Here is a 21,702-nt window from a genome sequence, read left to right on the forward strand (position 1 = left end):
GCTGTGTGTCTGCGTGTTTTGCGCCGAGGATCGGAGAATGCTGATTCATCAGGTCGTACTTGCGCAATTGGATAAACCTGAGGACTTCTCCTATAACGAGGAGGCTACGTTCAGGCAAGATCCCGACAGAGATGCGGAGATTTCGCTTGCGGAGACGAGGGCTTGCAGGCTCCGCCATGGCCTCGCCGGCAGCAGTGGATCAACGCGGCCCTCCGCCGTCAGATCGTGGACCGAAATCAGGGCACCTGGGAGAAAAGCCGCACGGTCCGTGGCAGGGAGAGCCAGCAGACTCCACGCAGTGAGCATCAGAATTGAAGCCAGGACCCTCACCGCTGCACTGGTGCATCTGCTTTGATGTGCACCCAACAGGCCAAATCATCAGCATATTGCAACTGGGTCAGTGCAAGCCAGTACCTTTTAAATGTCATGCTAAAATACTGCCCTGGTGAGTATTAAGCATGCGCCGGGAGCAGGGTGTCACTCGGGGGTGAGTGTCCAATTGCAGGCGGGCCTTCTGGTACTTGTCTTTCCTTATAAGGTATATATGCAAATTAGAGAAGCGAAAGAAACATCTAAAAGATATCAACAATTAAGAAAAATATTAAAGACTAAATATGAAGGTTAAACTTTTAATGGTGGATTTGTGCAAGACGGAGGTTTACAATTATGACTCCTAATGATGTTAAGGTGTGTGGATGGAGGTTGGGATCATGAGTCTGAGAAAGCTGAAGCATACTTACCTGGCAGGGGAGAATCGGTGGTCATGATGGCCGATCTCCCAGGACGAGGCTAACCCATTGCACTTCGGGTGTGCTGACGCCTGCGATGTCCCCAAATGCGGGATACTCGACTGCAAAATTTGTGGTAGTGGGGGACTGCGTTCGCGCTCTCCCCTGATTTTTTTTCCAAAGATAGAGATAGTTCGTGTTGGGTCCACGCACTCCCGTGTGTCTAGCAAAATTCTACACGTACTCAATATGCAGAGGGAAAATATACGTGAGGGGAAACTGACAGAAACTTGGGGAGTTACAGGAACATGTTCTTCTTTGGCTTGGCTTCGCGGACGAAGATTTATGGAGGGGTAAATGTCCACGTCAGCTGCAGGCTCGTTTGTGGCTAACAAGTCCGATGCGGGACAGGCAGACACGGTTGCAGGGGAAAATTGGTTGGTTGGGGTTGAACATACATGCTCAACAATCAGATCAAGGTGATGTTACTACCCCTTGACCGGTACAGACACGGCTCACCCCAACCCAATGTGGAAGGTGCCACAAGGAGTCCAGAGAGACAGAATGAAGGGGTGCGTGGTCCTTTATGGTTCTAGGGGGGGAGGGGGCAATCGTAAGGGTCAGTGTGGTTGCTGCGGCCAATGGCTCGAAGCCAAGTGAAGGGGGTGATTCACCTGGGCCAATGGGGTGAAGGTCTGGGCCGGGTCCGGGCGGGCTGTCTGGACTGCAGCACCTGGTGATCAAAGGTCACCTTGATGGGGTTGGGGAAGATCTTTGACCTTGACCAGCAGGGAGTGGGTCCCCTGAACAGGAGCGCAGTAGCGCCGCCCGCTGGTGGACACTGCCTGTCCATTATACTGTTCAAGCCTCGGACATTGCAGGCTTGATCTGTTGGGTCGCTCCAGTGATGAGTTTAAAAGGTTCGCTGCTTATCTTGTCCCCAATAATTCAATAATCTTTTGGCTGGTGTTTTCGCTCACACAAGAATGCTGCAGAAACTCAGCAAGTGTATTATCAAAAATAAAGATAAGATTAGATGCTGTTCTGCGGACAGGAGTTATTTATGTCTTTTAGATTGAAAAATCGTCGAAGAAAGGTTTCTGCCTGTGTGGTCGCTCAGTCAAGTCGCGTTTATTCGTCGGTTCAGCGTACAGTGAAAGCAAGATCCCGTTTCTCCAGGCCATGGAGCTAGTTATTTACGAAGATAAGTTGCCTCAGACATTTTTTTAAAATATAAATAGCGTCTCACTCATTAAACATTGTGTTACATGTGCTTGCCCGGGAGTTAAGAAGCCTCAGGGCTTGGGCGGCGGGGGGTGCCGTCTCGCAATCTGGTCGTCAGGGCCCGAAAGCTTCGGTGCCTCTTCCTGGATGGCAGGAGGGAAAACAGATTGCGGGAGGGGCCTCTCGTGATGTTTGGGGCTTTCCGTGACCAGCGGCCGTCGCGGCGGGGAGAGAGACCCCCAATGATCCCCCCTCAGCAGTCCTTCTTCTCCGCTGCAGGGACTTGCGTTCTGGGATGGCGCGGTTCCCGGACCGGGCAGCAAGGCTCTCAATGTAAAAGGGGGGTGGAGGAGGGTGGTCTTTCCTCAACCTCCACAGGAAATAAAGGCCTTTGTTGGGGCCTTCCTGGCAATGGATCTGGTGTTGAGGAGATCATCCGCCAGGTCAGCGGAAAGTGGTCCCCCCCCCCCCGGGCTCTCTTGCAGTCAACCACCATCCCCTTTGTCTTGCTGCCGTTCAGGTATAGGTCATTGTCTCTGCACCCGCCTGCTAGTGAATGCCCCCCATCCCACCCGTGAGCTGACTCACGGCCGTGCCATCAGTGAACTCGATGATGTGATGAGAACTGCATCTCGCTGCACGGTCGTGGGCCAGCAGGGTAAACGGCTGAGCACGCAGCCCTGGTGGGGGTTGGAGGGGTGGGGGGTGCGCGTGCTTTGTGTGATAGTGTTGGACGTGGTGTTTCCGATCCGGAATGATTGAAATCTTCAGGTCGGGAAGTGGAGGATCGAGGTCACGTGACGGCGTAGGGAACGCAGCGCGCCCTCTCAACTCCTGGGGACTTTAATTAAAAATTTGTTAATTAAGTTTTTAATTATTAAAGTTACTTTAAAGTCTTTTTAAACTAGTAATAACTTTAACTACAATGATCCGATAAAAGAAAAAAAAAACACCAAAAACGACAGTGAAGGAAACTCGTGAACTGACGAGAGCAAAAGAACCTGGGCTGACCTCTGTAATAGTATCACCAATGTGTCAATGTACAGATGGTCGTGTAGGATGACTGTGATTGGCTGAGAGCGTAGCCACACCTACTGGCAGGTCTTAAAGGCTTGCTCCTAGCCAGACCAGGTCATTCTGGACTGGTCGACCTACATGTGATATGCTCCAGCTTTTTAGTTAATAAAAGCTTTGGTTTGGATCAACAAGTCTTTGGGTCTTTCGACGCGCTCTACAATCTCTTCCACGAGGCCGGCCGTCAGAGTTCTTCCTCGACCTGCTGGAGGCAGCCGTGGAGGGGGGTGTCTCACGGAGCCATCCCTGCGGCTTCCCCACAAAGATGGAGCCACCCCCGGAAACTACTTCCACCCCGCACGTGCGCGGGGAGCCGCACTTGCCCACTGTGGAGGGGAGAAAGAGAACCCAGTGGCAGAGGAAGGTGTTTAACCCCCCCTCCCCCAGCATGGGGTGCAGGTTGGACGTCCAGTCAAGTGGACGACTGTCAACAAATCTTACCAGCTACGATTTCCCTCCAGAAAAAGTTGGAGGGGTCCTGCAGGATAAATCAACTCAAAATCCCTGGACATTCCCTGTGTCACGGCAAAATTCCTGGACTGCCCTGTTTCACGCCTGCAGCCCATTCCGCCACCTAGCTTGGTGTCACCCGCAAATTTGGCCACAAAACCATTCATACCCCAATCCAAATCATTAATATAAATTGTAAACTGCAGCGGCCCCAAGACCAACCCCTGCGGAACACCACGAGTTACAGGCAGCCATCCAGAATGGGAATCCTTAATTTCAACCCTTTGCTTCACTTCTCTCTCCAGTTTAATAAATTCCTTGTAATTCCATCTTATTGAGCAGCCTAATCTCATTATCCACTTCTGTTTGGGGGCCTGTAGGTGAAAACTCTTGCAATAAATCCGAAATCCTCTCCCTCAAGGCTCTCGTTCTCAAATCCAACACACCCCGTCTGTCTCTGCCCCATGATCCCAGCGATTAGAAAGCTGAGAACCTCTCTCACGATCTGGCCTGGGATCTGATGAGGGGCTGAAGCCCGAGACGTCAGTTCTGTATCTTCGTATTCACTGTGTAATGGATACCGTTTGACCCGCTGAGCGCTGTGTTTTTATTTCAGCCACAGTGACTGCAGACTCTCCCTCGCTGCCGCGATGGAACGGCATGAATTTGATTTTGTAAGGATATCTGCTTTCACTCCAAGTAACAGTCAGTTCACCCAGCTCTGGCCTCGTCTCCATCCGGCCATCTCTGCAAGGCCGGAAATCAAAATAAAATCAGACATCTTCCTGGAACTGGTGTGAGAGAGAGAGAGGGTGGTGGGGGAGAGACGGGGGAGGTGGGGGGAGGGGAAGGGAGGAGGGACTGGAGGTATGGAGAGAGCGCGAAGGGGAAAAGGGAGGAAGGACTGGGGAGGAGGAGAGTGAGGGAGGGTTGGGGGGTGAGGGGAGATTGGGGAAGGGGAGAGGGAGTACAAGGCAGGGATGGAAAGGGAGAGGAAGGGAAGAGGGGAGGGGGAGTGCAAATGTGGAAGAGAGAGAGAGTGAGGGGGAGGGAGAAAGAGGAAGGGTAAAGGGGAGGGTGAGTGGGGGGGAGGGGAAGAGTGAGGGGGAAAGTGTGGGGAGAGGAGAGAGAACGAAGGCAGGAAGAGGGAAAGTGAAGGGGAGAGCGAGGGGGAGAAGGGTGGAGGGGAGGGGGAAGAGAGAGACTTAGAGAATGAGGGGAGGAGAGAGAAAGTGTGGGGGGAGATGGGAGCGGGCCAGATGGGAGGGGGAGAGAGAGACAGGGAGAGGAAGAGAGAGGAGCATCATCTCTCTGCAAAGTCAAACAGTCTCTTCTTCCCCGAGATCAGTCCTTGTCGGCTATCTCTGTTGCCACGGAGACCAGATAAAAGATGGCAAAGTCCCTGTTGTGTCTCGGCCCCCCTGCAATTCTGGCGAATCTCAGCGATCACTGACTCCTGCCTGCCTAATCTCTGAATGGAGCAACTCCAGTTTAAATTCCATATGGAACTGAACCCAGAACCAAAAGGAAGAGAATCATAGGCCCAGAGGATGGGATGGCCCCCACGTTCTCCACAGACGGTGAAGATTAAATGGGGATGGCAATGAGGGAATTCAAACCATAGAACATTGCAAAACAGGCCCTTCAACCCTTCCAGTCTGTGCTGAGCTATTTTGCCTTGTCCCCACCCAGGCAATATCCATCCACACCCCTCCCATCCGTGTGCCTGTCCAAATCCTTCCTAAATGTTAAAACTGAGCCCACATTCACCACCTCAGCTGGCAGCTCATTCCACACTCCCACCGCTCTCTGTGTGAAGAAGATCCCCCTCATGTTCCCCCTAAATATTTTTCCCCTTTCATCCTTAACCCAAGTCCTCTGGCCTGTACCTCAGTGGAAAAAGCTAAATCTCCCCTCATTCTTCTGCACTCCAGGGAATAAAGTCCTAACCTGGTTAACCTTTCCCTGTAACTCGGTCCCTGAAGTCCAGGCCACATCCTAGTAAATCTTCTCTGCCCTCTCTCAATCTTATTGATATCTTCCCTGTAGTTTGGTACCAAAACTGCACACAATGCTCCAAGTCTAACCTCACCAACGTCTTATTCATAGCATCCCAACTCCTGCACTCAATACTTTGAGTTATGAGGACAGGCAATCCAGCAAGTCAACCCAAACATAGTCTGGCGATAAATTGTGAGGGTGCCAACCAAGATCAGTATGAGGGAATGGTGGGTGGTTGGGGAGGGGGAAGAGGGAGAGACAGACAGACAGAGACAGGGAAAAGGAGACTGAAAGGAAGGGAAAAGGAGACTGAAAGGAAGGGAGAAGTTGGAAGGGGGAGAAAGTGGGAGAGAGAAAGAGAGAGGAGAGTGACAGAGGGAGTGGGAGAGAGAGAGAAAGGGAGAAGGGAGGGATAGAGAGGGAGGGAGAAAGAGGGAGATGGAAAGAAAGGGAGAGGGAGGGAGAAAGAGGGAGATGGAAAGAAAGGGAGAGAGAAGGAGAAAGAGAGGAGGGAGGGAGAAAGAGGGAGATGGAAAGAAAGAGGAGAGAGAGGAGACAGAGGGAAGGGGAAAGAGCGGGGAAGAGAGAGGGAGAGGGGAGTGAGGGAGAAGGAGAGAGGGAGGGGAAAAGGAGAGGGGAGAGGGAGATGGGGAGAGGGAGGAGAGGGGAAGGGAGAGGCAGGGGGAAGGGAATGGGGGTGAGAGGGAAGAGGAAGGGGAGGGAGACAGAATGGAAGTGGGGGGGAAGTGAGATGGGAGGGAGAGGAGGAAGGAGAGGGAGGGGGAAGGGAGAGGGGAGAGAGAGAGAGGGAGGGGGCAGGAGAGGGGGAGGGCAGGTGGACTGCGCTTTCAGACCATCATCATTGAAAGATAAGCAGGAAGTGCCAGTGATGTCCAATCTCCCCAAAAATGAGTAATGTTTTTCGAGATTCAGGCCCTTCTTGCCCACGAACCCAGGTGGCCAAAAAATACACCCACGTGAACAATTAACCTACCAATCTCATCCGTCTCTGGAAGACATGAATAAAAATATCACTGTGGAGGGCAGTTCAGACTTGGCCAGATTGTGGGTTTCGGGTCAGAATGGATGAGATGAGGATGGCAGATTTCCTCCCCGAGGGATTGGTTTTACTTTGAAACATTCTGGCACTTTCAGACTTGCTAATCATTAGCTGCTGATTTACTTATTGAATTTAGATTTCCACGGGGGAATTTGAACTCATCAAGAGCTTTGGCTGTTCCAATGGGCGGAAAGCCAGGCCTAACTTCCTCACCTCCATCCCTGTGCCAGACAAGCTCCTCCACAGCCCGTCCCAATGATGTGATGGCGTTCTGTCTTGCGGAACTCAGGACAGGAGTTGTGGGGGGGGGGGTGGAGAGAGGCTTATCACCGGCCGGGACCCCGACCAGGGTTCTGCGAGGTACCCACCCCGACTTCCTCCATCAAGGCTTTTGGCCACCACATCTCTCGCACCCCCCCCCCCACCCCAGTCACCTCAACAATTGTGACTCTCTGCAGGAGGGTCCGCGAGGACGATTCCAGGATTGAAAGGGTTGTCGCCCTCTTAAAGGGCTGACACTGGCAATCAGCACCGGGGTTCAAATCCCACGCCGTCTACAAGGAGTGTGCACATTCTCCCCGCGAATGTGTGGGTTTTCCCCAGAAGGGGAAGGGCAGGCTCCAGTTTCCTCCAACCATTCGAAACGTTCCGGGGAGTGTAGGTCAATTCAACAGCATAGACTTGTGGGCCGAATGGCCTATTACTGCCTTGTATGTCTAAAAATATCATATGAGGAGCATTTGGCCTGCACGTTGGAATTTTGGAGAATGATTACAGATCTCAGATTTATTGTTAGAGGACACACATGGGATCATGTACAACCCTGAGATTCTTTTTCCTGTGGGTGAGGCAAAATTACCACTGATTGGCAGTGCAAAAAATAAACTGTACACAGCTTAAACATGTAAACAAATAAAGAAATCTAAACAAACTGACTGTGCAATACAGAGAGAGAAAAAATCAATAAAGTGCACAAGTAAGAGTCCCTGATTGAGTTTGTCGTTGAGGAGTCTGACAGTGGAGGGGGAGCAGCTGTTCCTGAACTTTGTGGGTGCGAGTCTTGTGGTCTCTGCACCTCTTTCCTGATGGCAGCGGCGATAACAGGGCGTGCGCTGGGTGGTGCGGATCCTCGATGATCACTGCTGCTTCCTGCCGGATATTCTAGACTGGGGGGTGGGGGGAGGGTTTTTTTGCCTGTGACGTCCACCACCTTTTGCAGGGCTTTCCACTCAAGCGGTATTGGCATCCCCCATACCAGGCCATGACACCGCACTTTCCACCACGCACCTGCGGAAATTTGCCAGGGTTTCCCGGCATCATACCGAACCTCCGCAATCTCTTGAGGGAGTAGAGGTGCTGACGGGCTTTTTTCACGACACCGTCCATGGACCCCAGAATGATTCTCCAAGATAGTGACTCCCCAAAACTTAAATTTGCTCATCCTCGCCACCTCTGATCCCCCACAATTGCTGGAGGGAACTCGTTGAAACATTTCGAATGTTGAAAGTCATCTTTCTGCTGCTCCTGTCGGGGAAAAGATCCAGGAGGATCAGAACCAGCACCGCCAGGCCGAGGAACTGCTTCTTCCCATGGGCAGCAAGAATGCTGAACGACCAAAGGAACTGCTCGCACTCACCATTCATGAAACAATATTTTTTGATATTTATGAAGACTTGTCCTGAATGTGCACTGTTTGCCTGCAGACGTGTTGTGTCTGGTTGTGTGTCTGTGTGTTTTGCACCGAAGACCGGAGTACGCAGTTTCATCGTGGCATACCTGTGCAATCAGATGGCAATAAACTTTAGAAAAGAGGAGGGGTGGAAGGGTGGAGGCATGCAAAGCAGATGAAGGGACGGAGTGAGGTAGGGGGGAGGGCACAGAGGGAGGGTGGAGGGGGTGAAAAGGGCAGAGAAGTGGGTGGAGAGAGGGAGTGCAGAGGGCAGAGAGGGAGGGGTGTTGAGGAAGGGAGCAGGGGAGGGGAGAGAGGAGGAGGGAGGGAATGGGGAGGGAGGTGAAGGAGAGGTGAATTCAGGCTCTGTGACTTTCGTTAGAAGGTAAAAGATCTCTGAGGGTGCGGGGAACAGAGGATTTAGAATTCTATGACTTTTACATGAATCACCATGGATGCAGTTGCCAACAGAATCAAGATATGGTCTTGAAATTTTAAAATAGGACTGGTTTCTTGAAGAGATTAAGATTTAATAAAAGGGCTCTGTGATTTAATCGTGCTCAAGGCCGGTAGATTCACATTTTCAGGGCACAAAGCCCTGGAAATATAAATCAGCGGGAGCTCTTAAAGGGACCGCTCCATGGCTTATGCCCAGGAGAGGCGGGAAAGGAATGGGACGGTGGGGGGGGGGGGGCGGAATTATACACCCGAAGAGTGGCGGGAACCAGGAGCGGGAATTGGGAGGCAGTGAGGGGAGAGTGCTGTGAGGTGGGAGGTTAGTAGCTGCCCGCCAGCTGCAGAAGGTGGGAGTGAGGAGAGTGGGCGGAGGGTGAAGGGGCAGTGATGAGAACAATGCTGCAGACCATTCAACTCTGTGCTAGCCCCATCACTTCTCCATCCCTCCATGAATTAACATTTTCTCCATTTAAATAAGCATTTAAATGCAGCACGGTAGCAAGCCCTTAAGCCCTCAAGCCCATGCCGCCCCAAATACCCCAGTCAACCTACAAATCCCCCCCACCCCATATATTTTGAACGGTGGGTGGAAACAGAGCATGCAGAGGAAACTCTCGCAGACACAGTGGGGAAAACATTCAAACTCTTTAAAGACTGTGCCATATTCGAACCCGAGTCACTTTTCAACAGCATCACGTTCACCATCACACTAACCGGCCCCCCGTGCATAGAAGTCCAGTTAAGGGTGACACGGTCAGTGCGGTGGTCAGTGCAATGGCTTTATAGCCCCAGCGACGTGGCCAGGTTTCGAATCCCGCGCTGTCTGTAAGGAGTTTGTACGTTCTCTCCCCGCATCACTTCAACGCAGATCTCATTTAAAATGCCAGAGCCCTGCTCAAGCCAGACAGTCCAGTCTCCAGGTGCCTTTGCAAAAACTTTGAAGGGTGTCTATAAGCACTTCACAAGTATGTGGTAATTGGAAGTGCTGTGGAGAAATGGATTATTGTTTAGGAAAACAATAATTGAATGGACTCGGAAGATCGGGTCCAGAGCCACAGTCTATCTGAGTGCAGTTGGCTGTTCTAGGAAGGTCATGTGTTTTGCAAGTGGAGAGAGTCAAACAGGCTTTTGTCTGAGAGAGAGCAAGAGAGAGAGAGAATTCAGTTCTACAGTTCAGCAGCACCAGCTGGGACTGGAACAAGACCAGTGGCTTTTGAAAGCTGGTTTGAAACCCCCCCTTTTGAAGATGGGTTGTGACTTCTGAGTTCAGCCTGTTCAAAGCCCTTGAGGTCCATACAAGAGGAGATGGCTGGCTGTGTGGTGTTTCGCCTGAGATAAGGGAAACAGAAAAGGAACTCTGTGGTGACCTGAAAGAAAGAGGGTATCATCTGGAAAACCCTGATGGGGCAACGTTCTTCGGCAGGACACTGGTCGGAAGGAATCAGTTTGTGTCCAATGTGAGCAACAAATCTCTCTCTCTGAAAGCCAACAAGAACCTTCCTGAGCAGTAACCATTTACTTTTCAAGCACCAAAGCCTGGTGAACTTTATAAATGTTAAATCCTGTGCACAGTCGGTGAACTTGGAGGAGTGAGATTGGACTGTGAATCAAAGAACTTTTCTGAATATACACACATCACATACACATGCGCTTAGAATTAGAAGGGAGTTAGGTTAATAGTAATAAGTTAAAATTTGATCCTGTTTTTAATGTTTAAAGAAAATTAAAAGTAACTTTTGTTTAAGTGACCATTTGTCTGGGTGAATTTCTATTGCTGCTGGGTTTTGGGGTCCTCTGGGCCTGTCCCACCCTGTTCTAACCATTGAAACCACTAGTTTTGAGTGTGGACTTGGGCATGGGGCTCCCCCAAGTCACAAACTGGATGACACCTCGGAGAAATCCATTTGCATATGCGTTGAGAGTGCAAATGGACCAGGAGGGCCCGGCAATTGTGTTCGGCGGGGGGGATGTCTCACACCCTACCTTTATGGTAGAGGTTTCACTCTCATTACCGGCCATCGGCATCTTTCAAGCATCGGGAGATTCCCCGCCCCCCCCCCCCCCCCCACCATCCCCCACTGCTGCTCAGCTTTGCTCCACATCAGATCGAATATCGACCTTCGTCTCGCCAGGCAGACCCAGTGAGTAGGTGTCCCCCCCCCACCCTGACGACTGCTACTCCTCATCCAGATGAGATGCACGCACACCAAACTACAGTCGACCGGGGTCCAGAAACTGCGCAGCAAATCACGGATCGAGCGAGAAAAAATTGGGTCTTTTTTTTTTTGAAAAAGCGCATGAGCACCCCCCTGTCAGGGCCAGGCAAATTCCAGTGAGGACGCGCCGCTGCCACCAGATTTCACGCGACGGCATGAGCGGTCCTTGGGAGATGGGGTTGACAAGTTGCGAGCGCCGGCACTTACTCAATGAGATACGTGAATGTCATCCTGATGTGAGCTGAGGGATCGCGTGATCGTTCATTTGGTGGCCTGGTAGCGACCAGGATATCGAAGACACAGGGCACACTCGTTCTCTTTGCGTTGAAACTCATAGCCCATCTGAACAAGTTCCATGGCTATGCTGGCCTTGGAGCCATGGATCCCGGGCAGAGAATTCACATTGGCTTTGCGAAAGTCAAAGGGAAGCAATTTCTACATCCGAAGGGGCTGAGAGCATTTCCGAGGAGTAGCTGCTCCCATCCCTGCGTGGCGATCCACTTTGGAACGCCTGGGCAGATCATAAGTGATAATGGCCTGCAATTTACAACCGGGGAGTTTGCCTCATTCCTGAAGCGTAATGGCTTCAAGCATACCCTTTACCTACCCCTCCCCCTACCAATCCCACCTGGCCAGCAATGGTCTCGCCAAAAAGCTCTTGGTCTCCAGATGCAGATCATCTGATCCCAGATGACTCTAGGACTCCAGATGTAGATCATCTGATCCCAGTTGACTCTAGGTGCAGATCATCTGATCCCAGATGACTCAAGGAGTAATGAATCTGTAGATGACCCATCTGAACCCCACACACATGTTGATGCAGTCCCGACACTCAGTTCACACTCAGCTCTTCACTCCAATCTTAGTAGCAAATCACTCCCCAGCGCAAATTGGCAAGGAAATCCCACTCGCCCTTACATGATCAGGCAGAATCATCATGAACTTTGAGCTCGCGGCATTGTGTAACGATCGGCCCATGTACGAATATACTGCAATAAGCAAAAAATACTCGGTCGTTGAGTAATTGATTTGGAATTGAAACAGCAGAAACTAAATCCTAGATATGGTTAAAAGGATAAGGTACAATACCTACTGTACCAAGTTTAAAAATGTGATCGCATATTCTCAGGACAATGCGCGAGTTATAGAAGTCATGATCTGGAAGGGAGAAAAGTCACATCCTGTAAGTCAGCGTCTGTGCTGATATAAGTATCTTGTGACTATGTAAAAATGTTGAACCATTAACCTCATTGTTTCATGCCTATGATCTGTTGTATCATTAGAACTCAGGGAATGTCCACCATTGGCCAAATGTAAGCTCTGAACAGCCATGACTGAACCACCTTGGAATGTGACTTGACCACTGCTTGGTCCTTGTGCCAGGTGAATAAGCCACTTGAGTTTCAGATCTCACTCTTCCCCAGAGGTTCTCAACCGTTTTCTTTCCACTCACCCACCACTTTATGTCATCGTCCGGTGCTCTATGATTGTTTACAGTGGGATGTGGGTGGGAAGACAAAGTTTGAAGACTCCTGTTTCAATCCTCCCTCATTGACTCGTTACGTGCACGGTTTCCAAAGGAAATGGACCAATGACAATTTTTCTCAAGCAAACTATTTCAGTCACAATTGGGTCGAGAGCAGCGATTCTCAACCTTCCCTTCCCACCTTAAGTAATCCCTTACTAATCACAGAGCACTTATAGCCTTGGGATTACTTAAAGTGGGATGTGAGAGGAAAGGTTGAGAACCACTGTCCATCCATGTTCTTTTGACTGTGAAACGGCAATGACTGGAACTTCAAACTACACTCATAGTTTCTCCAGTAACCAAAGGTTGGCCATTATTGATCGCTCCCTTGGCACCTTCCCCTGCAGCCATGGGAAGCGCCAACCTTGCGCCCGGACTTCCTCCTTCGGACGCAACAGAAAAACAGGACTCCCCTTGCCCTCGCCCACCACCCCACCTGCCTCTGCATCTGACACATCTGTTCTCCGTAATTTTCACCACTGACAACATGATCCCACCATCTATCCCTCACGAGATTCACCCTCAGCACTTCTGCAGAGTCCAGTCTAAACTATCAGTCACCTGAGCTCCAGATCCAAACCCCCGACACGGTCAGGGACCCCTTCAGTGCCTTCAGCATCCCCTTGCATCCCCGGTTCCAATACCTGGTACTCAGCGAGCCAGTCTCCAGCAGCCCACAGCCCGGCGCGAGTCCCCCTGACATCAGTCTCCACCGGTCCCCCCCCAGCCTCCGTGGGTTCCTCGCCTCGCGTCTCCAGCAGCCCCACCGCATGCGAGGGTCTTTCGGCCCCCCTCACTGGTCCTGCCACTGCGGTCATCGTCCCCCGCTTCTCCTTCTCGGACGGGGGTGGGGGATGGCTTCCCCATTTTCTGGTCCTCCACTCCCCTGAATCCCCTGAAGTCTGCAAACTCCTGGTGGCTGCTGCCGACTACAGATACCGCCATCTTGGCCACAGACCCCCCTCCACCCCCCACCGCGGTCGCAGGATTTAAAACTAAGACTACCTTGGGCTCCTTTAACGGGCCGTTCGAAGCCTGTGCAGAGCTGAGGGACCCCGCGGGAGCTCCAACAGCACTGCCATTTTCCCTCCCTGTTCCCTCTCCACCTCCCTGCATGACTCACCTCCCCCCCCTTCCACTCTGTCACCTTCCCCCCTCACCCCACCCCCCCGCACCTCCTGCCCCAAACAAACAGAGCCAGGTTGGAGGGGAACAAAGGCGAAGATAGGCGGAGGGGTCAAGGAGGCCCTGCACTCTGGGACTCCAGACCATGTTGGTTGCCAAGGGAACCGGGGGGTGTCGGTGCCTCAGAGACTTGGGTCACTGGGTTCTGACGTCACCCCCAAGGAATGCTTCAAAAGTAATCAGATTTAAAAATAAACCCATTAGGCTGCAGATGAACAGCAGAGGATTCTTTCCTGCAACGCTCCGGTTCTGGAGAGAGCAGCTGATTGACATCGTCCTCTCCTGTTTTTTCTAATCTTCCCTTCCCTCTAGCTCTCCACCTCCTTCCCCTCTCACTTCTCCTCCCCAGGCTCGAGGCTGTGCCCTCTCTCACCTGCCTTTGGGACCGTGCTCTCCCCACCGCCTTTACCTTTCTGTTCGGATGCCACCCCATCTCCGGGTCCCTTGTGCGCTCATCCCGCCCTCCCGACCGTGGCCGCAGGAAGTGCCACACTTGCGCCCTCTCCACTCCCTCCCTCCCTCACCCCACTCAAGCAGACTGAAGCAGCACCCCCCCCCCCCCCCAGCGTATCCGCAGGAGCATGCTGCGGTATCCGGCTCCATCTGCTTCAGTGACAGGGGCCTCCCAGTGGCCGGCCGTTTCAGGTCCACGCTCCCGCTTCTGTCCACAACCTCGTGTGCTATCGCACCAAGACCACCCTCAAATTGGAGGAGCAGCACGCGATTTTCCGGATGGCATTAACATCTACCTGTCCGGTTTGTGCTCACTGCTCTACTTCCTTTCCCTTCCCCACCTTGTCTTCTTTCCCTTAGCTCTCCACCCCCTTCACATACCACCCCCATTCCCCCTGTTTGCTGGTGTCCCCTCCTTCCATTCTCCACCAATTACCTCCCCCTGCCCCTCACCCCCTACCATTATGTTTGGACGCCTCCAGCGATGAAGGGCTGCAATGGCACAGGCCGCGCCCACCACCTGGTGGCGCCGCGGTGCCCCATTCGGAGGACATACTACCCGCCAATCCAGGTCCAAGGCTCACTCCCCCCCCCCCCCGAAGCCATCAAGATGACCCTTGAGTCTGGCCCACCTAAATCACCAGGTGCTGCAGTCCCCCAGGACTTGACCAATTGGCCCAGGTGAATCGCCTCGGCTGACCCCTGCACTTGGTTTCAAGCCAGCAGCCTGCCCCAAGTGATTGCCATTTCCCCCCCCTCCCCCACCCCAAGTACTGCCTGCTGAACTATAAAGGACCTTCATTCTGCCTCTTTTGGACTCCTAGTGGCATGTAATTAGCACCTTTCGATGAGTCCCAAGGTTAGGTAGCAAGAGCCATGTCCGTACTGGTCAAGGGGTGGGGGCACATGGTATCACCTTGACCCTGACTGTTGAATGTGTGTGCTCCTGTAATTTCCCCCAGTCTCTGTCAGTTCCTCCCACATTATCCGGTGTATATTTACCCCTAGGTTTGCCTAACATGTTGACCCTGTTGTTCCGTTTGCATCCCCGAAATAAATGTGTGCTTTGTACCTCAACTTTGGTCTGGTTCTTAACCTGTGGGGCCCCGCATGAACCCAAACAACGAAGGCTCAAGCCCGAGAAGTCAGTTCTGTACCCTTCCAACCTGCTAAGTTTCTCCAGCGTCGTGTTGCCACTTTAACCATGCCGTCTGCAGACCTATGTGGCTTATCCCATACCAAGTGCCCCAGATTGGCTGACGCTGCTTGGGAGGGGAGGGGAGCTTCTAAAATTAGCGAGACTTTGAGTTCTGTCTGTCTGCGGGGGATTTGGTCAGGAAGTGCCAGATCAGGCCTCCGCCTGGGTATGAGGTAACTGACTGATCAGGAGAGGGTGAGCAAGCCAGGGTCAGGATAGGCCCCATCAAGTGGAATCGCTCTGGTGTGAGTCATTTCTGCAAGGCCGTCGAGCTGAGGTCATGGGGAACATTTGCTGGCCTCACTGCTGCTGAGAGAGAGAGAAAGCAGAAGGCTGGAGGAACTCAGCAGATCAAACAGCGGGCTCGATCTATAGAATGCCTCGCTTGGAGAATAGGGCGCAATTCTGAGTCACCTCACTGCCAGAAGGGTGTGGAAGCCCTCGAAAAGGGCGCAGAGTAGATTCACAAGGATGTTTCCTGGTTTAGGGAACAGGCCTCATGAAAACTTGGCCTTTACTCCCCCCCGCCCTCCCGAGGATGACCTGATAGAGGTGTTTCAGATGATGAGAGGCATTGATCATGTAGATCGTGTAGCAGAAATGAGGACACGGGAGGAGACTTTAGGGGTAGGTTTTTTCCACAGACAGTCCATGGAATAGACTGCCGGCAGTTATTCTTTGAGAGACTTTTCAATAGGTATTTGAAGCTTAGAAAAATCAAAGGCCTAGTCATTTCCAAGGTAGTGTATTGGGAAAGGTTGTGGCTGTCACATGACAGCATTGCCCCCCCCCCCCCACCTTGTCAGAGGACACACCAGCTGCCAATCAAAGTTTGGTTCCGCCCACACCCATTAGTGTACACCTTGCCGTTGGGATGTAAATTACCTGGAACTGCACTCTCCAGCCTGCCTGTACTTGGCCTTGGACATTGGCTGTGGTAATTGGATGAACCTTCCTGGCCCCGAGCCATTGGCTCCTGCTAACGAGCTGGGATAGACCCTCCAGCACTATAGAGGTGCCATGTGCTCCTTGTTCTCTCTCCTTCCGGTTTGGGACCACCCTGCCTCACCCCAGGCCTATAAATGTGGAAGGGCACTGGAGAAACTGTTGGTAAGATGTGCACTGTTAAAAGGGTTTGGAGCATTTAGTGTCCCTGAGACAAAAGGGTTGGGAGCATTTAATTAGTGTCCCTGAGACAAGGGGTTGGGAGCATTTAATTAGTGTCCCTGAGTCAGGGGGTGGTGGGACATAGTAGTGATTTTTTTCCTTGATCATTATGTGTACCAGTTCATTGTGTGTGTATATTTTGTTCCCACACTATTTCCCCTACATTCATTATTAATTGTCCGCTATTTCTTTTCTACAACTGATGTGAACTGTGTGCGTGCGCGTGTATATATATGTGTGTGTGTGTGTGTGTGTGTGTGTGTGTGCGTGCGCGTGTGCGAATGCTTGTGTGTGTGTACTGCATCAGTTTCCATTTCCCATACTTGACTTCTGTAAATAAAATCCTTCATTTCAAAAATACCTGTTCAGAGTCCTTGCCTTTGAGACCAGCCGAACCTATTACCTCACGCACAACCTGTAGGGACATGTTCAGCACAACTTTGTGGGGCTGAAGGGCCTATATTTTTGTGGTGCAGCAAACAGCACAAAACTCGAAAGACTGTATAACAGGCTTTAATCAGAATGTAGGGATGTACGTGTAGCCTCCGGTTCCACGTGCCCGACTGGTTTAGGAAAGGGCCAGCTCGAGTCTTTATGCAGGCCGATGAATGACAGTCGTCCAGGTGGGGCCAGCCACCTACCTGCAACTACAATGGTCGCCCCCTGCAGTCGGCTGGTGGGAGTGTGGCTATGGTGGTGAACTTTCTACGTTCCTATAACCAACATTTCGGCATTGAGCCCTTCGTCCGGGTAGGGTGAAGTTGAGGTGGTTGATGTCTCGGTGACGGTTGCAAAGAAAAAAAGATCCGGAGCCGGCAACTGGCCAGGACAAGGCGTTCAAGGGGGGGGGGGGGGGAGGGAGAAAGCTTAAAGCGGGAGAAAGGGTCTTGGATGGAGGGGGGCAGAGAGTCACTGTCGTGGAAGTAGGCCTGGAAACGGAGGCGACGGAAGAAGATTTTGGCATCATGCCATGCCAAATATTCACTGAGGTATGGGCGGAGGGGACAGAGGTGCCTTGATGAAGGGCTCAAGCCCGAATCGTTGGTGATGTATCTTTGTCTTTGGTGTATAAAGGACATTGCCTGAGTTTCCCCAGTATCATGTTTTTACTTCAATCACGGTGTCTGCGGACTCTCATGTTTTACTTTCCATTTCTGAGGGTTGAAAGCTCTAAATTCCTGGGAGTCACCGTCTTGGAGGACCTTTCCTGGACCCAACAGGCCAACGGCATCGTGAAGAAAGCCCATCTGCGCCTCTACTTCCTCAGGAGCTTGCAGAGGTTCGGTGCAACGTCGGGCACCCTGGCAGATTTCCCCAGAGGTGCAGTGGCAAGTACGCCAACCGGCTGCATCATGGTCCAGTATGCTGGCACCGATTTACCCACGGAAATCCCTGCAAAAGGCAGTGAAGGCCGCCCAGGACATCACAGGCAAAAAAACCCTCCCCACCATTGAGAAGATCGACGGGGAGCGTTGCCGTTGGAGGGCAGCAGTGATCGTCAAAGACCCTCACCCCACCCAGCCGGCGCTCTGTTCTCGCTGCTGCCATCAGGAAAGAGGTGTCAGGGCCACAAGACTCGCACCCACCAGGTTCAGGAACAGCTGCTACCCCTCCACCATCAGACTCCTCAACGACAAACTGAGACAGGGACTCATTTCAGGACTTATTTCCGCATTATTTATTACTGAGATTTATTTTTCCGTAGAGCAGTCAGTTTATTTAGGTTTCTCTCATTTGTGTATGGGCCTTGAATACAGTTCACAGTTGGGACATAAGAATTAAGAGCAAGAGTCGGGCATCCAGCCCGTTGAACCTGTGCCACCAGTCAATGAGATTATGGCTGATAGGCTCATCTCCACCTACCTGCCTTATCCCTTAACCCCCACTATGATGTTAAAATCGATCCAAACCTGTCTTAAATCTATTTACTGAGGTCGCCTCCACTGCTTCAATGGGCAGCGAATTCCACAGATTCCCCACCCTCTGGGAAAACCAGTTCCTCCTCATCTCCATCCTAAATCTACTCGCCTGGATCTTGAGGCTATGCCCCCTAGTTCTGGTCTTCCCTTCCCCCCCCCCACCAAAAGAAATAATAATTTACCTCAGTCTATGTTATCTGCACCTTTCATAATACATTTCTAAAAGGTTGGTTTCTGGGTGCAGCAGGTGATCAAGAAGGCAAATGAAATGTTGGCCGTCATTGCTGGAGGGATTGAGTTTAGGAGCAGGGAGGTTATGCTGCAACTGTACAAGGTTCCGGTGAGGCCGCATCTGGAGAACCGTGTGCAGCTCTGGTCTCCTTCCTCGACGAAGGATGGACTGGCTTTGGAGGCAGTGCAGAGGAGGTTCACCAGGTGGATTCCAGAGTTGAGGGGTCAGCCTATGAGGAGAGGTTGAGTTGTCTGGGACTGTATTTGCTGGGATTTAGAAGAATGAGAGGGGATCTGATCGAAATGTATAAAATTATGAAAGACATTGATGTGGCTAAGTTGTTTCCATTGGTGGGGTGGGGGGGGTGGTTGGTGGCAGACCAGAACCAGGGAACATCACCTCTTGATCCAAGGGAGTAGATTCAGGACGGAGATGAGGAGATGAGGGTGACCTCAGTGAATGTATTTAATGGATAGATTGTTTTTTAAATGCTAGGGGAATTGAGGGATATGGGGAAAAGGCAGGCAGGTGGAGATGATTATGAGATCAGCCGTGATCTCATTGGATGGTGGAGCAGGTTTGCCCCCCCCCCCCGCCCCCTGATTAGATCTCCCCTGACATCAACTCGGCTGCCAACGTGAAACATGAAAGTCTGCAGACGCTGCGATTGTAGTAAAAGCGCATGGACACGCTGGAGGGACTCAGCCGGTCTTTTCAGCATCCATAGGAGACAAAAATACATTGCTGACATTTCGGGCCTAAGCCCTTCCTCAAGGAAATAAGCAGGATGAGCCCGAAGCCCTCCGGACGCTGAAAATCGCAGAAGAATTCCTACAGGTGAGGGCGCCACGGTTGGCGCAGTGGGCTAGCACGACATCTTTGCAGCGCCAGCGGTCAAAACTGGGGCCCGAATCCCGCACTGTCTGTAAGGAGTTTGAGTGTTCTCCCCGCATCTACGTGGGTTCTCGCCGGGGGGGGGGAGCGCTCCGGTTTCCTCCCACCGTTCGAAACGTGCCGGAGGGGTGTAGATTATGGGGTGTAAATTGAGCATCACGGACTCGCAGGCCAAAATGACCCGTTACCGCACTGTAGGTCTAATCAATTTTTTTTTAATGCCGCAAGACTTTCCTGATTTTGTAAACATCCTCTTTCAATTGATGCACCAGAGGCAGAATGAGTCTTTTGTGTTTACTGCACAGGGACGCACAGATCTCTCTGGGCACCAGCCTCCTGCAGTCTGTTTCCCCGTTACTCTGATTGAAGAAGACAACCCCACCCCCCGCACCGTCAAGGCAGTGGCATGTAAACTGCAGGTTATTGCAGTCACATCCCTGCCTGCCAGTTTATGAGAGAGCCTGCAATATCAAAACATACATTGCAAAGGGCAGCTTGCAGCGATTTCTTTTGTAAACGAGGCTTGCTTCAGATCAGATTCTCCTCTTAAAATTTGCAATAACAATCCTTCCCCAGCATCCAACACCTCCTCCCTATCTGCACACCATTGTTTACCCACAAACGCTTTCTGTTGCAGAAATTAATTCAAAGAGGAGACTTAGAAGTTCACTCCAACAGCATTGGAATTTATTGTCACGAACAAGTCGTGAAATTCGGGGTTTTGCGGCAGCATCGTAGCGCAAACATTCATCTTGTGACGTTACTATAAAAAAGTAACAATATTCGTGCTCGAAAAGTGAGGCTTTGTCTTCGGTTCATTCAGGACTCTGATGGCGGCGGGGAAGAAGCCGTCCTTGTGCCGCTGAGTGCTCGTCTTCAGGCTCCTGGACCTTTCCCCTGATGGTAGCAGAGTGAAGCGGGCATGGCCTGGGGGGGTGGGGCCCTTTTTTTTTAAAAAGACCCCGTCTCTTGTCGATGTCCTCGATGGAGTGGAGTCTGGGGCCTGTGATGTCACAGGCCGAGTTCACAACCCGCCGGAGTTTATTCTGGTCCTGAGAGTTGGCGCCTCCCTACCAGGCAGTGGTGCGACCGGCCAGAATGCTCTCCGCAGTACCAGCTGGAGAGTCTTTGGTGACGTTCCAAATCCCCTCAGTTACCTCATAAAGTATAGCTGCTGGTGAGCCTTCTTCATGATTTCATCGACATGGAGGCTCCAGGACAGATCCTCGGAGATGTTGCTGCCCCTCTCCACTGCTGAGCCTTCAATGAGGACTGGGCCGCGTTACCCCTGAAGTCCACAATCATCTCCTTGGTTTTGCTGACGTTGAGTGCAAGGGTGTTGCCGTTGCACCATCCAACAAGCCGATCCATCTCCCTCCTGTACCCTTCCTCTTTGCCGTTTGTGATATCATGGCAACCCTAACAGCAGCTATTCTCAAACTTCTGGATACCCCTTTCAGACTTTGCTCGATGTTCATGGGCCAGCTTCCCTGTGAAGCAGTTCAGTTTAGATTTCCCCTGGCTTCGTACAAAAAAAACCAGTTACATCATGTGAAGTGAAAAGAAAACAAGGATTTTACTTCAATGTGCTGTGGCCCACGTCTAAACCGCCATCGGAACTCAAAGTTTCCGCTGTTCCAAGTACATAAGATAGTTAAGATGTCCTATGGGATATTTGGCTTCATTCATCGAGGGATGGAGTTCGAGTCGGTGTTAAGGTCAGCGAGAGAACAAAGAGCAGAGATCAATGGCAGAACCAAGACAACGTACACCAGCTTCTTTATTAACACCTCTGTAACGCTAGCGGGGGAGAGGGGATTCAAGACAGAGTCCAGTGTCTCGTTCTCCACACTGAGCCCCACGCTCAGAGCATTGGAGTGTTCATCCTACAATTATACCTACTTTGGGCAGGGGTCTGCATGGGACCCTCGCAAGTTTCACACGGGCCTCACACACCTGCATTTTGTGTTTACCGTTACGTTACCCTGTAATGTCGACGGATGTTCTGGGGAAAGTCAGAGTGTCTTGAACCCAAGGTTCATTGACATACTTGTGAAGTCAGCCACCAATTCACCACAGCCCAAATGTTAAAAAGGCAATTATATTCCCTCTAGTGCAAAAACAGCCACTGTACCTTTACCTAACATATTTGTAAAACTTATTCTTTCACAGCAAGAGGTCAGGTTTCAACTGTACTTATCTCTGGTGAGACCAGAGGATTGTGTTCAGTTCTGGTCACATTATCGGA

The 21,702-nt window shown here is 51.5% G+C and overlaps 1 non-coding gene across 1 annotated transcript; it reads left to right on the forward strand.

Annotated features, from left to right (window-relative positions):
- The first annotated feature begins 732 nt into the window (after nucleotides 1-732).
- Nucleotides 733-896, forward strand: LOC138755900 (U1 spliceosomal RNA). The gene has a single exon (XR_011352612.1). It is a non-coding gene; the product is annotated as a U1 spliceosomal RNA (small nuclear RNA).
- Nucleotides 897-21,702: the final 20,806 nt, after the last annotated feature.

This window comes from Narcine bancroftii, chromosome 2, assembly GCF_036971445.1.
Source record: "Narcine bancroftii isolate sNarBan1 chromosome 2, sNarBan1.hap1, whole genome shotgun sequence".
NCBI classification, from domain to species: domain Eukaryota; kingdom Metazoa; phylum Chordata; class Chondrichthyes; order Torpediniformes; family Narcinidae; genus Narcine; species Narcine bancroftii.